Source organism: Bos indicus, chromosome 20, assembly GCF_029378745.1.
Source record: "Bos indicus isolate NIAB-ARS_2022 breed Sahiwal x Tharparkar chromosome 20, NIAB-ARS_B.indTharparkar_mat_pri_1.0, whole genome shotgun sequence".
Classification (NCBI taxonomy): Eukaryota; Metazoa; Chordata; class Mammalia; order Artiodactyla; family Bovidae; genus Bos; species Bos indicus.
The window spans coordinates 21,729,304-21,748,688 of record NC_091779.1 but is presented as its reverse complement, the minus strand read 5'-3'; the positions used below and the strand labels follow the sequence as shown (position 1 = coordinate 21,748,688).

Sequence of the window (19,385 nt, the reverse complement as noted above, 5' to 3'; positions counted from 1 at the left end):
AAACCATAGCCTTGACTAGATGGACCTTTGTTGGCAAAGTAATGTCTCTGCTTTTGAATATGCTATCTAGGTTGGTCATAACTTTCCTTCCAAGGGGTAAGCGTCTTTTAATTTCATGGCTACAATCACCATCTGCAGTGATTTTGGAGCCCCCCAGAATAAAGTCTGACACTGTTTCCACTGTTTCCCCATCTATTTTCCATGAAGTGATGGGACCAGAGGTCATGATCTTCGTTTTCTGAATGTTGAGCTTTAAGCCAACTTTTTCACTCTCCACTTTCACCTTCATCAAGAGGCTCTTTAGTTCCTCTTCACTTTCTGCCTTAAGGGTGGTGTCATCTGCATATCTGAGGTTATTGATATTTCTCCCGGCAATCTTGATTCCAGCTTGTGCTTCTTCCAAAGGTCAACTCTAATATGAAGAGCTTTACATATTTTCTCAGGTTTCTTTCTCCTTCACCTAAACTTGGCTGTCTTCCTCTTTCTGAAACTCTCTTTCTCTCTCCAGTCTCCTGCTCTAGTTGTCTTTCTAGCTCTCCAGACACCATTTTCTCTCCTCCCCTCTTCTCTTCTTTCCTTCCTTCCCTTGTGCCTCTCTCCCTTCCTTAGTTTCTCTCTCCTTTCTTTCTTTTCTCCCCCTTCCAGCATAATTTTCTTCCTCCATTCCACAGCAATGGATTTAACCCGTAGTCCACTAAGCTTTATTCACTTTTGCCTCCTAGCATACAGTTGCTTTTGTGGTTTCATCTCTGACTCCAATTTTTTTTAATGTATTTTTTAATTGGAGGATAATTGTTCTACATTGTGTGTTTGTTTCTGCCATACAACAGTGTGAATCAGTCATAACTACATATATATAATATATACATATCCCCTCCCTCTTGAGCCTCCTTCTCACCGCTACCCCCATCCCACCCCTCTAGGTCATCACAGAGCACCCGGCTGGGCTCTCTGTTATACAGCAGTTTCCCGCTAGCTAGCTATTTTACACATGTATATATATCTGACCCTAATTTTGAATGACTCCCAGATCCAAAGCTCAAACTATGTTCTTATCCTTGGATTCTGCCTCTAATGTCCAGGTGCCTATGGTACAGCTTTACCTATGCATCCAGCCACCACCGTAAACTTATGTCTAAACACTGACTCTTCTTGATCCCTCCCAGACATCTTCACTTCTATTGGTGGTGTCGTTTCTCAGTTCACCCAAGATCAATGTTTTCTATTATTTTGGGCAGCTCCTTTTTCTTCCCCCAAAGCAATGTGAAAATTTTCTTCCTTTGTTGCTGTTGTTTAGTCACTAAACCATGTCTGACTCTTTGTGACCCCATGGACCGCAGCATGCCACGCTTCCTTGTCCTTCACCATCTCCTGGAGTTTGCTCAAACTTTTGTCTTTCAAACTCACATCCCACTTTTCTGTTCCCAATGCCACTGTCTTTCTTGGTTCAGACTGCCTCTCTGGCAACAAGCGACCTATCTTTCTTTTGTTTTTACAAACTGCTGTACCACCCTATGGTGTTGTTACCCCTGACTAGTAAGTACTTTTATTTTCATTTGTTTTGCTTTATCTCTTGACTTCCTACTCTTGCATTCCAGTCCCCTATGATGAAAAGGACATATATATATATATACATATATTTGGTGCTATTTCTAGAAGGTCTTGTAGGTCATCATAGAACTGTTCAGCTTCTTTAGCATTAGTGGTTGGGGCATAGACTTTGATTACTGTGATATAGAATGGTTTGCCTTTGAAACCAACAGAGATCATTCTGTCATTTTTGAGATTGTACCCAAGTACTGCATTTTGGACTCTTTTTTTGACTATGAGGGCTACTCCATTTCTTCTAAGGGATCTTGCCCACAGTAGTAGATATAATGGTCATCTGAATTACTTTTGCCCGTGCAAAAGTAGGGAGTTGAGACAGAGATACGTGCAGTAACAGGCAAGTTTGACCTTGGAGTACAAAATGAAGCAGGGCAAAAGCTAACAGAGTTTTTCCAAGAGAATGTACTGGTCATAGCAAACACCCTCTTCCAACAACACAAGAGATGACTCTATACATGGACATTACCAGATAGTCAATACTGAAATAAGATTGATTATATTCTTTGCAGCCAAAGATGGAGAAGCTCTATACAGTCAGCAAAAGCAAGACCAGGAGCTGACTCTGGCTCAGATCATGAACTCCTTATTGCCAAATTCAGACTGAAATTGAAGAAAATAGGGAAAGCCACTAGACCATTCAGGTATGACCTAAATCAAATCCCTTACAATTATACAGTGAAAGTGACAAATAGATTCATGGGATTAGATCTGAAAGACAGAGTGCCTAAAGAACTATGGACAGAGGCTTGTAACATTGTACAGGAGGATGAAATCAAGACCATCCCCAAGAAAAAGAAATGCAAAAAGGCAAAATGGTTGTCTGAGGAGGCCTTACAAATAGCTGAGGAGAGAAGAGAAGCTAAAGGCAAAGGAGAAAAGGAAAGATATACCCTTCTGAAAGCAGAGTTCCAAAGAATAACAAGGAGAGACAAGAAAGCCTTCCTCAATGGTCAATGCAAAAAAATAGAGAAAAGCAATAGAATGGGTAAGACTAGAGACCTCTTTAAGAAAGTTAGAGGTACTAAGGGAACATTTCATGCAAAGATGGGCACAATAAAGGACAGAAATGGTATGGACCTAACAGAAGCAGAATATATTAAGAGGAGGTGGCAAGAATACACGGAAGAACCATACAAAAAAGATCTTCACGACCCAGATAATCACGATGGTGTGATCACTCACCTAGAGCCAGACATCCTGGAATGTGAAGTCAAGTGGGCCTTAGAAAGCATCACTACGAACAAAGCTAGTAGAGGTGATAGAATTCCAGTGGAGCTGTTTCAAATCCTAAAAGATGATGCTGTGAAAGTGCTGTACTCAATATGGCAGCAAATTTGGAAAACAGCAGTGGCCACAGGACTGGAAAAGGTCAATTTTCATTCCAATCCCAAAGAAAGGCAATGCCAAATAATGTTCAAATTCCTGCACAAATGCAGTCATCTCACATGCTAGAAAAGTAATGCTGAAAATTCTCCAAGCCAGGCTTCAATAGTATGTGAACTGAGAACTTCCAGATGTTCAAGCTGTATTTAGAAAAGGCAGAGGAACCATAGATCAAATTGCCAACATCTGTTGGATCATAGAAAAAGCACAAGAGTTCCAGAAAAACATCTACTTCTGCTTTATTGACTAGGCCAAAGCCTTTGACTGTGTGGATCACAACAAACTGTGTAAAGTTCTTAAAGAAATGAGAGTAGCAGTCCACCTTACCTGCCTCCTGAGAAATCTGTATGCAGGTCAAGAAGCAGCAATTTGAACCAGACATGGAACAACAGACTGGTTCCAAATTGGGAAAGGAGTACATCAAGGCTGTATATTGTCACTTTGCTTATTTAACTTATATGCAGAGAACATCATGTGAAATGCCGGGCTGGATGAAGCACAAGCTAGAATCAAGATTGCCGGGAGAAATATCAATAACCTCAGATATGCAGATGACACACCATTAGAGAGAAAGCTAATAGGAACTAAAGAGCCTCTTGATGAAAATGAAAGAGGAGAGTGAAAAAGCTGGCTTAAAACTCAGCATTCAAAAAATGAAGATCATGGCATCTGGTCCCATCAATTCATGGCAAGTATATGGGAAAACAATGGAAATAGTGACATTCTTTATTTTCTTGGGCTCCATAATCACTGCTGATGGTTACTGTAGCCATGCAATTAAGACACTTGCTCCTTGGAAGAAAAGCTATGACCAATCTAGACAGCATATTAAAAAGTAGAGACATTACTTTGCTGACAAAGGTCCATCTAGTCATAGCTTTGGTTTTTCCAGTAGTTGTGTATAGATGTGAGAGTTGAACCATAAAGAAAGCTGAGTGCCGAAGAATTGATGCTTTTGAACTGAGGTGTTGGAGAAGAGTCTTGAAGAGTCCCTTGGACTCCAAGGAGATCAAACCAGTCAATCCTAAAGGAAATCAGTCCTGAATATTTATTGGAAGGACTGGTGCTGAAGCTGAAGCTCTAATACTTTGGCCACCTGATGTGAAGAGCTGACTCATTGGAAAAGACCGTGATGCTGGGAAAGATTGAAGGCAGGAGGAGAAGGGGATGACAGAGGATGAGATGGTTGGATGGCATCACTGATTCGATGGACATGGGTTTGAGCAAGCTTCGGGAGTTGGTGATGGACAGGGAAGCAAAGAGTTAGTCACGATTAAGCAACTGAACAGAACAGATGGTCTATGCTCTGAGATGCCTCTTCTCCACCATTTACTGTTCTATGTACTTCTTCATCCAGTTTTAAAAGATGAAAGAGTTATAACTCAAGCAGAATCCAGTTTGTTCTCAAGGAAGCCATAGACTATCATAACTTTTAACGGAGTTTTTGCTTCCTGATGCCTTCCCCTATTTGGGTTGGATGCAGGTGGTGAGGAAAACAGAATCATCTGTTAGTTTTCTCTTCCTGTGTTGTGGTTTCTCTGGACTGATTCCCTGATTGGAAGAACTGGCTCCCACAGTGAGGGTTGATGTGCTGTCTCTGGGCTGTGGTTGTTCTGCATTAGACTTGAATGTATGTCTTGCTCAGCCTCCCAGACATGGTTTGCAAAATTCTTTATTGTTTTTCCCTTCTGGGGAGCGATAAGGTATAACATTTCTTATTGATTTTGGAACTGTTTCTACAATGCAAGCAAACACTTATCTGAAAAACCTTGTACTAATCACAGAAAAATGTGACCATGTGGGTCCTTGAGTGTAAGAATTTCCATAGCTATAGGTCTGTGGAGAGTTTTCTTCTTATAATTCAGGGTTCTGTTAAAAATAGTTCTCTCAATGGAAAATGAACAATTCAGAAGCAGGGTATTGGAACTCTTTCTGCCTTAATTCTCATGGTAGCTTAAGATTAGAAAAACTCTTGCCTATTGTATCTCCCTGTATGTGAATCAGACCCTAAATTTCTTTGGTTGCTGAGTGTTCAAATTTAATGGAACTCTAGCCCAATAGCCTTAAGAAGACTCTGAATACCAGAATGGATGTTTCTGGCTATAGGGCGCAAAGGTTGTGGTTGGTGACAGCCTGGACAGACACCCCTACCCCCACCTCGGCCTGCCTTCCCCACATCATGTCCTGACCTTGTTTTATTGTTTTCCTCCTACTTGAGCAAATAGATTTAAGTGAAATCTGGTGGGTCCACCCTCAAACTTTCAGGGCCCAGGACAAGAGTACAGATAGAAATCTATATATCCTGTGCCTACATTTTGGAAGCTAGAAGTCAAGCTACAAGATGTTAAATAAGATATGTTATTTTATTTATCTTTCTAATTTGACAAATATATCTTAATAATGAACTGGAAGGCCAGCTTTACATTCTGACCCTTCAAAATCTGGTTCCCAGATATCACCCATCTCTTACCCTTCCCAGCATCAACTCCACCCAGTACTAGGAGGAGCCTGGTGTACCAAAACCCAGTTCTGTCCACTGTCCCTTTCAGTTAGCGCCCCCTGTGGCTTATGTGGCATTCACCAGCTCTGCAGCCCATTCTCAGTAGGACAGCTCTGGGAAGAGGCCCTCACAGGCCCAGTAAGCAGGCTTAGGGATGTTTGGGCAAGAAATTCCAGGATCCTCAGCTCCCAGAGAGTGGTCTAGAAGAGGGATGCGAGCTCCCCTTGGCCACGCAGACTCCTTATCCCATGGAAACTGGTTATAGCCTCAGTGGGTGTCCAGGGCAGGGCTCCACGTACTTGGGTCTGTGAAAGTCGCTCAGTCATGTCCAACTCTTTGCAACCCCATGGACTATGCAGTCCATGGAATTCTCCAGGGCAGAATACTGGAGTGGGCAGCTTTTCCCTTCTCCAGGGGATCTTCCCAACCGAGGGATTGAACCCAGGGTCTAGAAGTGCTGAAAGGCATCCAAAACACCGTTTGGAGGCTCTTTAACTCTGACTTCATGTCATCTATTAGGGATGGCTCCCGCCTGGTACAGAGAGCACACAAACCCCTTGGACAAGCCTTCAATGTAGGAAAAATTCCAGCCAGTCTTCTTTCCATATCTTATTGGCCTGAAATACCCTTATCCTGTATTTCCTTGTGTTAAGTTTTGCTCTCCAGCATCACTGCTAGGAGTCCATGTAAGCCCTGGTACAGTTTCAGCCCTTGAGAATCTCTTCTCTGTTATGGCTCAGTGTCTGTTCTAGGGAATGCTGTGCAGTGGAAAGATAGCATGTCCATGGTTTCCATTCTGTTCTCTCTCTCGTTTCCCAGATGTCTTCCCCCCGCCCCCGCCCTCATGCCCTATCAGATGCCTCTTCTCCCATGTCTCTTTTGTCTCCTTCACCTGTCCCCTTCCTCATGGTTTCTGTGCTTTGAAAGTACCACCCCCTTCCAAGCCTTGTCTTTTACCTCTTTCCTCAGTCATCAAAACTCTCTTTCCTTCAGAAAAGCTGTGTTAAGTGTATGAACAATTTTCAGATTAATCCCAAAGGAAAAACTGGAAAGGTGAAGTTCACCTTTAAGCACCAGGCTGTCTTTGTCCACTTTTGTGTTGTGCTCATTCTCTCTTCTCAAAAGCAGCTCTCGGGAAAGAATCCTAATAGATCACAGGTGGTGTCTCTGAAGTGGAAGAAAAGACCCAAATCCTTCCAAAGGACCTATGACTGTGGGGGTGGGGGAGTAGTATTCTAGGGCTTTTGAAAAGGCTTTTGTCTTGATGTGCTGGATGCCTGCACAGCACAGAGGGCCCCACCTTCAGGACTGAGTCTACTTGTCCTGAGGGACATTTCATAGGAAGAGACCATAATAGCAACAGTTTATGCCCAGTTGGTACAAGTCGAGATTGTTTTCCATTTAGACAGGAAAGCAACAGGCATATAGAGGCTTCTACTGAGACTGAGTACAAAGTGTTGAAGAGCCTGTTTTCTGGCTGCTTCCTCCCTTGCATTGCACCTCCTCACTCTTCCAACGCCCTGACTGCTGGAGTGGACCCAGCAGGCATAGGGCTCTGATGCGGTGCTTCTGTGTTCTCTGCCACACCTCCTGTCAGAATGGATCAAAAGCATAGAAAACATAAAGTCCATCACTTCCTTCTGGTATAAACAATCTGTGGCTGCAGGAACGGGGTCTGGAGTTTGAGGCCTAGATATTAATCACATCAATAGTTTACTTTCGGCACAAATGACCTTTTCTGCCTGTGGGGAGAGAGAGGCTGGGAAATTCTCTTCAAGTGTAGATACATCAGTGTGTGACACATGTGTGTGGGTGTTCATGAGTGTTACCAATGAAATGGTTTGTAGCTCTGTTTCTGCAGTTCTTACGAAGTAATTGAAGTTATTCCTTCACATTCTCTAGGGAAGAAATTGAGAAATGATTTTAAGTATTAATATAAGAGAAATCTTGAAGATGTACATGGTGTTTGAATTTGGCAAAATGTTTTTCCTTGGAGGAAACTTTGAAGCCCGAATGGTTGTCGATAGAGTTCAAGTTTTGAAGTTAGATCTTGTTTAAATATTTCCCCTGTGAGGAGCTGGGTTGCTTACTCTCTCTGATCCCATATGTAAATGTAATGTTAATTTTCAAATCTTTCTGGGTTGTTATGAGGATTAAATGAGAAAATTTATGTGAAGTGTCTGGCAGGGAGTTGATTCTCAATAAAATTTACAGCCCTTCTCTGGTCAGAGGCTGCTTATTGCCCAACCAATTTTCATATCCCCTTGTTGTTTAGAAGCAGAACCCTGATTTAATTCAGATAGCACCGGGCTCTGTAGTGAGACAATATTTCCCAGCTTTGTTTGCTGCTTGATATGGTCATGTAACTAAGTTCCAACTAATGAAATGTAAAAAGTTGTTGGGTGGGAATTCTGGGAAGGTACCTTAAAAGGGAAAAAATCAACTAATGCAGGCTTATAAAACTCTTTTCACTCCCCACTTCCTCTAAAAAGTAGACATAATGACTGGATTTGCAGCAGCCATCTTGGATCATGATCTAACCTTGAGGGTGGTACAAAGCATTATAGAGAAAGAAAGGTGTCTGGATTCCTACTGAGTGTGAGCTCTAGTACCATCCTAGGACTGGCTACCTCTTCTTCTTTTTTTTTTTTAATGTGTGAGATGAATAAATTTTTATCTTGTTGAAGCAGCTGTTATTTTTGGCCTTTCTTATTGAGCAATGAGTGAAGTTCCTAAAACATCTTTCCTTTATACTCTTTTGCTCTTATTTAATTCTCAAATTTATCCTGAAAGTTATTATAGTTTTTCCTATTTTGCAGATAAAGACACTTAAGTTGAGGAGTCCCATATTATATGGCTATTCTGTGCCACTGCTTATTTTTGACTGTTTATTGTGCTTTTTACTAGAAGGGTGATCTTGAGTTTTCCCCCAATCCTTCTCTTCCAGATCTTATCGGCAGTATGGCATAATGGCTAGAAGTCCAAACTCAGAAGCCAGATTGCCCAAATTTGAATCCTGCTTCTGCCATTTATAGCTAGGAGATGTTCACGCAAGTTGCTTGATCTCTCTGGGCCTTGATTTCTTTCTCTGTGACATGGGGATAACAATAACCTCACAGAGTAGGTATCAGGATGAAATGAGTTAATGTATGTAAAGTGCTTAGAACTTAGAATTTAAAGTGCCTGGCATATAGAAAGAACCATTAAGTGTTAGCTAAAATCATTCTTTTTTTTTCTATAGTAGGCAGACAGATTCACTCACTGAATGCAAAGCCTTTGTTAGGACCATAGCTTACATTTGAATGTTTTACCACATTTCTATTGGTGTTACAGGCTGTGGGTGTTCTTAGATAATTCAATCCTTATGTAATCCTGAGACCTTCCTGAAAGCATGTGGGTCTAAATGGAGACTCCATGTAATGGCACCACTGAAGACCTGGAGGGCCCAGGAATCCCTGCTGGTGGGACATGAAGTTTGCTCTGAAGGACGTGGGAAGAGGGACTGGTAGGATTCTGGTGGAGAACACCAGGGCATGGGAGACTAGATGCTAAGCAAGGAATGGAGGCTCAAAAATCTCTGTTGATATTTTGGGGAAGAAAGAGATAATGCTCTAGACCAGAGGCAGATAAGGGGGAAAAGAGAGAATGGATTAGGAGGAAAGGAAATAAAGTCAAGAAAGAGCAGGAAAATCCTCCAGCCTCATGAATTATAGATCATTCAGATGTAAAGTCCTTGGGCTTTCAAAGTATGCCAACCTGACATGGAAAGGGGGAAGGATGAAGGGAACAATGGTTTCTTGTGGAAATATTATCTAAAAATGTAATAATATATATTGTTATATTTATATATATGTATATACACACACATACACATATATAATTTGTCATCTGACAATGAAGACCATAATGAAGCTCAGAGGAAGTGACAGACCAGAGCAGAGAAGGAGGTTAGAGGATGATCTCCTGGTCAGTGCTTGTTCCTCTGTGAGTCTCTGAAGTGGACTCGGCCAACTCCTCCCATGCAGCCCTGCCCGAGGTCCACCTCCCTCCTAGATGTTAAAGCTCCATAAGATTTCTAGACATCTACTACTCCCCTTTGTTGATTCTTATTGATGCCATTTGTCAGTTTCCTCCTAGAATTTGCTGTAAAACCCTTGCAGTAAAACAGGCCTCTGCACTTGTCCCTGGGGCTTCCTTGGTGGCTCAGCTGGTAAAGAATCTATAAGGAATTAGGGAGACCCAGGTTTAATCCTTGGGTTAGGAAGATCCCATGGAGAAGGGAATGGCAACCCACTCCAGTTTCTTGCCTGGAGAATCCCATGGACAGAAGAGCTTGGCGGGCTATAGTCCATGGGGTTACAAAGAGTTGGACACAACTGAGTGACCAAGCAAGCATGCACTTGTCCTTATTAAGGTCAGCTGGGGGAAAGGTGCAAAGACTGTCCTGGTCAGCAGGCTGAGGAGGGCATGGAGAAGGACAGGGTCGGGGAGCAGGCCTGACCCCAGGGTTGGCCCGAAGGGACACAGAACCAACATGATCCTGGAGCTTGAGGGCAGAGAGGCTGGTGAAAGTCTCTTCCACCCGTCCCCGCTCTGTTTGTCGAGCCACACTGGGTGACTTTTGTTTCTCTTCCACCTCGGTTTTAAATTCCACTGGAGTTAATTGTCTGCCATAAAGGGGGCACCTCTGTTTTCAGGACAACGTGTGGCCGCTCAGCGGGCAGGAGTAAACTTTACACACTTGGCCTCTGCACAGTGAACGCCTTGTTTTTGTTTTCACAAGGTTCAGCGCTGTCCTTTTCTCCACCCCCACGCTCTAAGTCACATGGCAGTGTCGTATGCCTTACACAAGCGCTGTCTTGGCGGGGAGCACATTAGAGGTGAGTCAGCCCATGTGGGACAGGAGGTGGAGTTGCCCCAGGTCCTGTTGGTGGAAATGGCCCGCAACAGGTGTGGAGCCACTCCCCGCAGGAAGCAGCGAGGGAGGACTTGGGGAACCACAAAGAATGAGGCAAGTTGCCAAGAAAATTCAGACCCCTGGGTGCTCTGCATTGCCCTTGTCTTTGCCCAGCATCTTGGGACAGTTGCCATTTGCCACAGTTCAAGTCAGTTTAAAAATATCACAGGACAACCCCCTCCTCCACCCCCCACCTTGCTTTGTTTATCCCACCTAAGTGGCCTCTGGATCTTGGAAAAGAACTCTCCAAGTTGAGCTGTAAATAGTGAAGGTTGTCTTTGTTACTCACATAAATAACTTTGCAGTGTTGTATGTGTGTGTGCATAGAAAACTCATCTAAAAGATCTTTCCAACCCCCAGGATGTTGCTGGGAAGTCTCTCAGATAACCAGAGATGTTCTGGAGATAGAATGTCCCCAGGGCCCGGAGGGCCCAGAGCAGCGCAATGCAGCCTCTTCCATGATATGGTGCGGGGAGGGGGCAGGACATGAACCTGAAGGCCCAGATGAAACCCCTGCTCCCCACACTGTCCACATCTCAGTTCTGAGGCAGCCAGAACATATCACTGTGTGGGAGCCACTGTGCTTAATATCTGAACTCCTCTCAGTTAGAAAGCTATTGGTTGGTGTACGTTATCTATTGTTTTGTAATAATCCCCTTAAACAGAGCAGTTCACAAGAACAATCATCATTGAGTTTGCTCATGAACTTGCAGGTTGGCAGGGACAGCTTGTCTTCCCATGCAGTGTCACTCTGGGGCACTTAGAGCTGGGGGTGACCTGCGGGCTGGGGGCTGGAACACTCTGAAGGCTCACTCATGTGGCTGGCATTTGACATTGCCTGAGGCTGGGGTGTTAAGTTGGAGCGATCAGCCAAAACGCGTACACCACGTGGCAGCTTGTCTTTCTCACAGAGTGGTGGCTGGGTTTCAAGAGTGAGCTTCCCAATCAACAAGGTAGAAACACGTGGCATTTTTATGACCTGGCCTCTTGTGCCAGCCCCATACTCTTTTGGTCAAGGTAATCCTTATTCAATTCTGGAAACTTTCTTCTTTGACACTCTTTAAATAATATTCTAATTTACTTGTTCTGGTCCCATCTGAAAGAGCACTAATCCCTCATATATTTTGTTATCCATACAGATTCTTTCCCTTCTCAATATTTTTCTTCTCTTTATCATTATGCTCTGCTTCTAGGTGAAACTCTTGTGTTTATCTTCTACATATGATTTGATTTTCAGCATTCTTAATGCTGCTGTTTTAAAGACTTAAATTCTACTGCAGCATTTTTATTGCATCCTTTCCTTAACTCTGCAGGTTTCTTTTTAACTTATTTTTATGTCTAATCCTTTTATCTTTTTATTTCCTATAATCAGGTTTTTATTAACAAAGAAAGCAATTGCTATCTAAATTCTTTTTCTAAATAGTAAATCATTGTCCCACATTGCTTTCTTCTGCCTCTTTCTTTCATGGTCCCCATGTTTTTTGGTTTTGTTTTCTGTCTGCTCATCCTTGAATGAGAAGAGAGCTATTCTAGCACAGCAGTTACTCTGAAAATGATGGCTGTTTGCTTGGGTCCTGTTGCATCCTCCTGGTTGCAGTTTGATACGTTTTCCCATGTGTTCAGCTCAGGGGCTGGTGCTTTGAGATGATGCTTGTAGGGATGTAGTGGACCGGGGAGATGCTGGAGGAACCTGGCATCCTGGAACATCACAGTGAGAAAAATTCATTTCTGTTCTGTGCTGTAGAAGTTGCTACATCCATTGCCAGTTTTCTGCAACCAGAGTTCACCTATGGGCATGAGTTGGCATCCATGGCACCTCTGTCCTAGAGCAACTGGCCAGCCTCCTCCTCTCAGGTAAGGAAGATGTTTCTCTTTGCTCTTGGTGCATGAGGTAAACTGATGAAGATGAGGAGTGAGAAGCAGCTGAGACTTGCCCAAGTTTGCCAATCCAATTTTATTTATGAGAGCAGGCCTCAGGTTTCTTGTCTTCTGCAAACTTCCCTATATGCTTCTTAGGCCCAGCTCATTAGTAGATAAAATGTGTTCACACAGGTTTGTAGGACTTCTCTAATCCTACTTATCTGAGAAAGGAAACACTGAGAAGAACTTAATTGACTTTCAGTGTATACACGTGGATGTTTTTGCTCTTGGATCTTTTATTGTCTGAAAGCTATCATCAGTTTCTTGTTCATTCCACTCTGAGGGAGGAGGTGAAGGTGAGTGGTGTGGAAAGATGGACATAGACATTAGAGTTTAGCAAACTGACTCTCAACTGGTTCTCCTCAATGTCAAAGAAGAGCCAGTTCTGAAGAAATTGGATGTGGGGAGAATGTTGTTAAATTTAAATCCAGGGTGTTTGAAAGAGAGGCTGCAGCTTCCAGACAAGAAAATCCTGCCTGCCCTGCCGAGTAGGGAGTGAGCAAAAAGTTGTACCAGGCAGATGTAAAAACAGTGTAAGGGGGAGAGCTCAATTCTGTGTGACCACTGAAATGAGAGCTCTGTGGGAACTGTGCAATTATCACTCTGAGGGGTCATTAAAGCCCTCATTTAGTTTTAAAGCAGTGGAACCCTCAAGGACATGCACTGCCTTCAAACACGAAGCAGCTCTGCGGAGTCAGGACCCATATATCCTCCTGCACTTTCCTTCTCCAGGGAAGAAGAAATGGTTTACCACACATGTTTGGAAGGTACTGATGGGAGAGCAGAGCAACAAATAGATTCTTCTCTTGCTTTTTCTGCTGATCTCATTTCTCAGCAGTATCTGGCAAAATGGCTCCCACTTCATGAGTGAGAAGGAAAGGCAACCTCCAACAGATCGTTGGGCCTCTGAGCTAGATGGACACTTAGCCAGAGCTGGTGTCCCTTGGTGTTTCCACCCCCACCATGCCCAGCTCAGCAGCAGCAACTGTGGGCAAGAATGGTTGACTCTACTGTGTATGAAGCTCCAGGGAACCTGAGCTGCCAGAGGACATCATTCCTGGCTCAGGGGCTTGCAGTCAGATGAGAAAGGTAAGAATACACGAGAAAGCTAAAACAAAGCCTGACAAGACTACAACCCCAAGTCTCAAGACAGTCTGTGCTGAATGAATCCCTGTGGAGTGGCCCAGGCAGCAGGAGAGGCCACAGAGGCACCACAGGAAGGTATCTGACTGTGAGTCAGGTTAAGGAGAAAAGGTGGTAACAACGTCCTATCTGATCACTACAAAATCCTAAAAGGAGGATGTTATTAGTATCCTCATTTTATGGATGAGGAAGCAAAGAATCAGAGGGGCAGAATGAGATGAACTGGTATATCCTACTGAGCAACAGACACTGTACTCAGAATTTATAGCAGGGCTTTGTTTAAGCCCTGCAACAATCCTGCAAAATATTATCATGATTTTGACTATTCTAATTTTACAGCCAAGGAAACCGATGCTTGGCACAATTGATTAAACTTCCTAAGACCACACAGCTGGTACATGACTTCAAGTCCTAACCTTTCTCCAGTTTCACCACGTACATGATCTCAACAAGTAAAGAGAAAGTGAGGGGCAGTCATGGCAGGGTGAGTAGCATAGGCTGAAATGTACCTGACATGTGTGGAAATGTACCCGGCATGTTTGGGGACAACCAAAATCTCTATGATGACCGCAGCAGGGTCTCTGCATTGTGAATAGTCAGTAGATAAGTTTGAGAGATAGTAGAGCTCAGATTTTCTTCCTTTGAACATAAATTCAGCAGGAATAGGTTAGGTAGGTGGAAGGGGTGTCTGGAGAACAGCCAGATCAGTTGGAAAAGTATCACAAATGTCAGAATGAATGAGAGGCAATACAAAGGAAAGCCAGCCAGCTTGGTTTAATCACATTTGGTCTAAGACGAAACAGTGGCATTAATGTGGCATCAAGATTTTAAGCGCCAAAAACAAACAAAACCAAACAAAAAAACAACCAAGTATTGAAAAAACTAAACTCATAACCTGACATTTGAATCAATGTTTCATGAACTGTGAAAGCCCAAGTCAAAGTCCCACGCACGCACTGCCACACTCAGTGCTCCCGACCCTGCAGCAGGCCACTGTCGACCCACACCTCTGCCAGAGACTCCTGGACACTCACGGCAGTCTGGGTCAGTCTCCTGTGGGGTCACTGCTCCTTTCTCCTGGGTCCTGGTGTGCACAAGGTTCTGTTTGTGCCCTCCAAGAGTCTGTTTCCCCAGTCCTGTGTAAGTTCTGGGGGCTCTATGGTAGGGTTAATTGTGACCTCCTCTAAGAGGGCTTATGCCATACCCAGGTCTGCTTCACCCAGAGCCCCTGACCCTGCAGCAGACTACTGCTGCCCATACTTTCGCAGGAGACACTCAAACACAGTTCTGGCTCAGTCTCTGTGGGATCTCTGGGTCCTGGTGTGCACAAGGTTTGTTTGAGCCCTCTGTGCATCTCTGGTTGGTAAGGGGTTTGATTCTAAACATGATTTCACCCCTCCTACTGTCTTGCTGTGTCTTATTCTCTGCTCTTGAAAATGGAGTATCTTTTTTTGGTGGGATCCAACATTCTCCAGTCGATGGGTGTTCAGCAATGAGTTGTAATTTTGGAGTTCTCGCAGGAGAAGATGAGTGCACACCCTTCTACTCTGCCATCTTATGCCACAAATGCAGTTGTAAATGTATAGTTAGAACTGTACATGGGACAACAGACTTCCAAATTGGGAAAGGAGTACGTCAAGGCTGTATATTGTCACCCTGCTTATTTAACTTATATGCAGAGTACATCATGTGAAATGCCAGGCTGGATGAAGCACAAGTAGGAATCAAGATTGCTGGGAGAAATATCAACAAACTTAGATATGGATGACACCACCCTTATGGCAGAAAGTGAAGAAGAACTGAAGAGCCTCTTGGTGAAAGTGAAAGAGGAGAGTGAAAAGTTGGCTTAAAACTCAACATTCAGAAAACTAAGATCATGGCATACAGTCCCATCACTTCATGGCAAATAGATGGGGAAACAATGGAAACAGTGACAGACTTTATTTTTGGGAGCTCCAAAGTTACTGCAGATGGTGACTGCTGCAGCTGCTGCTTCTAAGTTGCTTCAGTCGTGTCTGACTCTGTGTGGCCCCATAGATGGCAGCCCACCAGGCTCCTCCGTCCATGGGATTTTCCAGGCAAGAACACTGGAGTGTGTTGCCATTGCCTTCTCTGGATGGTGACTGCAGCCATGAAATTAAAAGATGCTTGCTCCTTGGAAGAAAAGCTATGACCAACCTAGACATCATATTAAAAAGCAGAGACATTACTTTGCCAAAAAAGGTCCATCTAGTCAAAACTATGGTTTTTCTAGTAGTCATATACTGATGTGAGAGTTGGACTATAAAGAAATCTGAGCACTGAAGAACTGATGCTTTTGAACTGTGGTGTTGGAGAAGATTCTTGAGAGTCCCTTGGACTGCAAGGAGATCCAACCAGTCCATCCTCACGGAAATCAGTCCTGAATATTCATTGGAAGGACTGATGCTGAAGCTGAAACTCCAATACTTTGGCCACCTGATGTGAAGAGCTGACTCATTGGAAAAGACCCTGATGCTGGGAAAGATTGAAGGTGGGAGGAGAAGGGGATGACAGAGGATGAGATGGTTGGATGGCATCTCTAATTCGATAGACATGAGTTTGAGTAAGCTCCAGGAGTTGGTGATGGACAGGGAAGTCTGGTGTGCTGCAGTCCATAGGGTCACGAAGAGTGGGACATGACTGAGTGACTGAACTGAACTGCTTCTTGGAAGAAAAGCTATGACTAACCTAGACAGAATATTAAAAAGCAGACACATTACTTTGCCAACAAAGATTTGTCTAGTCAAAGCTACGATTTTTCCAATAGTCATGTATGGATGTGAGAGTTGGATCATAAAGAAGGCTGAGCACTGAAAAAGTGATGCTTTTGAACTGTGGTGTTGGATAAGACTCTTGTGAGTCCCTTGCACTGCAAGGAGATCCAACCAGTCAATCCTAAAGGAAATAGTCCTGAATATTCATTGGAAGGACTGATGTTGAAGCTGAAACTCCAATACCTTGGCCACCTGATGTGAAGAACTGACTCATTGGAAAAAACCGTGATGCTGGGAAAGATCAAAGGCAGGAGGAGAAGGGGACGACAGAGGATGAGATGGTTGGATGGCATCACAGACTCGATGCACATGAGTTTGAGCAAGCTCTGGGAGATGGTGAAGGACAAGGAAGCCTGGTGTGCTGCAGTCCATGGGGTTACAAAGAGTTGGACACGACTGAGCCACTGAACAACAAGACATACAGCTGGCTGGCAGGCACACGAACAGACGCTCAACATTGCTAATTGTTAGAGAAATGTAAATCAGAACTACAATGAAATATCACCTCACACAAGTTAGAATGGCCATCATCAAAAAATATACAAATAACAAATGCTGGAGAGGGTGTGAGAGAAAAGGGAATCCTCATACATTGTTGGTGGGAGTGTAAATTGGTATAGCTACTAGGGACAACAGTATGGAAATTCCATAAGAAACTAAAAATAGAGCTACCATCAGATCAGATCAGATCAGATCTGTCGCTCAGTCGTGTCCGACTCTTTGCGACCCCATGAATCGCAGCACGCCAGGCCTCCCTGTCCATCACCAACTCCCAGAGTTCACCGAGACTCACGTCCATCGAGTCAGCGATGCCATCCAGCCATCTCATCCTCTGTCGTCCCCTTCTCCTCCTGCCCCCAATCCCTCCCAGCATCAGAGTCTTTTCCAATGAGTCAACTCTTCGCATGAGGTGGCCAAAGTACTGGAGTTTCAGCTTTAGCATCATTCCCTCCAAAGAAATCCCAGGGCTGATCTCCTTCAGAATGGACTGGTTGGATCTCCTTGCAGTCCAAGGGACTCTCAAGAGTCTTCTCCAACACCACAGTTCAAAAGCATCAATTCTTCAGCTCTCAGCCTTCTTCACAGTCCACTCTCACACCCATACATGACCACAGGAAAAACCATAGCCTTGACTAGATGAACCTTTGTTGGCAAAGTAATGTCTCTGCTTTTCAATATGCTATCTAGGTTGGTCATAACTTTCCTTCCAAGGAGTAAGCGTCTTTTAATTTCATGGCTGCAGTCACCATCTGCAGTGATTTTGGAGCACAGAAAAATAAAGTCTGACACTGTTTTCACTGTTTCCCCATCTATTTCCCATGAAGTGGTGGGACCAGATGCCATGATCTTCGTTTTCTGAATGTTGAGCTTTAAGCCAACTTTTTTACTCTCCACTTTCACTTTCATCAAGAGGCTTTTGAGTTCCTCTTCACTTTCTGCCATAAGGGTGGTGTCATCTGCATATCTGAGGTTATTGATGTTTCTCCCGGCAATCTTGATTGCAGCTTGTGTTTCTTCCAGTCCAGCGTTTCTCATGATGTACTCTGCATATAAGTTAAATAAACAGGGTGACAATATACAGCCTTGACGGACTCCTTTTCCTATTTGGAACCAGTCTGTTGTTCCATGTCCAGTTCTAACTGTTGCTTCCTGACCTGCATATAAATTTCTCAAGAGGCAGATCAGGTGGTCTGGTATTCCCATCTCTTTCAGAATTTTCCACAGTTTATTGTGATCCACACAGTCAAAGGCTTTGGCATAGTCAATAAAGCAGAAATAGATGCTTTTCTGGAACTCTCTTGCTTTTTCTATGATCCAGCGGATGTTGGCAATTTGATCTCTGGTTCCTCTGCCTTTTGTAAAACCAGCTTGAACATCAGGAAGTTCACGGTTCACATATTGCTGAAGCCTGGCTTGGAGAATTTTGAGCATTACTTTACTATCGTGTGAGATGAGTGCAATTGTGTGGTAGTTTGAGCATTCCCACTCCTGGGCATATATCCGGAGAAAACTCTAATTCAAAAGATATATGCACCCCAATGTTCAAAGCAGCATTATTAAGATAGCCAAGACATGGAAGCAGTCTAAACGTCCATTGACAGATGAATGGCTAAAGGAGATGTGGTACATACACAACAGAATATTACTCAGCCATTAAGAGGAATGAAATATTGCCATTTGTAGCAACATGGATGGACCTAGAGGTTATCATACTAAGTGAAGTGTGTCAGTATTTCCTATAAATGATAGGAAACTGCTGCTGCTGCTGCTAAATCGCTTCAGTCATGTCTGACTCTGTGCGACCCCATAGATGGCAGCCCACCAGGCTCCCCCGTCCCTGGGATTCTCCAGGCAAGAACACTGGAGTGGGTTGCCATTGCCTTCTCCAATGCAAGAAAGTGAAAAGTCAAAGTGAAGTCGCTTCAGTCGTGTCCGGCTCTTAGCGACCCCATGGACTGCAGCCTACCAGGCTCCTCCGTCCGTGGGATTTTCCAGGCAAGAGTACTGGAGTGGGGTGCCATTGCCTTCTCCATATATATAGCATGCTAAGTCACGGCAATCGTGTCCGACTCTGTGCTACCCCATAGATGGCAGCCCACTAGGCTCCTCTGTCCCTGGGATTCTCCAGGCAAGAATACTGGAGTGGGCTGCCATTTCCTTCTCCAGATAGGAAACTAACACAATATATTTTAATCAACTCTCTTTCAATTTAGGGCTTCCCAGGTGGCACTAGTGGTAAAGAACCCACCTGCCAATGTAGGTAGACGTAAGAGCTGTGGGTTGGGTCCCTGGGTCGGGAAGATCCCCTGGAGGAGGAAATGGCAACCCACTCCAGTATTCTTACCCGGAGAATCCCTTGGACAGAGGAGCCTGGTGGGGTACAGTCCCTGGGGTCACAGAGTCAGACATGACTGAAGTGACTGAGCATGCATATATTTCAATTTAAGAAAAGATCCTCTTAACTGTTATCTGTATGGGATCCTCAGTTAGCTCTGACTGCCACTTGGATTATTGGAAAGTGGAGGGAAGGGAGCACAGAGGCTTGAGGTGCATTTGCTGAGGTCCGTAGTCACCCATA

The 19,385-nt window shown here is 43.9% G+C and overlaps 1 long non-coding RNA gene across 1 annotated transcript in view; it reads left to right on the top strand.

Moving 5' to 3' along the window:
• LOC139178054 (uncharacterized) overlaps positions 1-19,385 on the top strand; it is a 56,882-nt gene that overhangs the window by 27,977 nt on the left and 9,520 nt on the right. The window contains exon 2 of the long non-coding RNA XR_011562485.1: positions 12,193-12,302. This is a non-coding gene — a long non-coding RNA (uncharacterized lncRNA). The remainder of the gene's footprint in view (positions 1-12,192; positions 12,303-19,385) is intronic.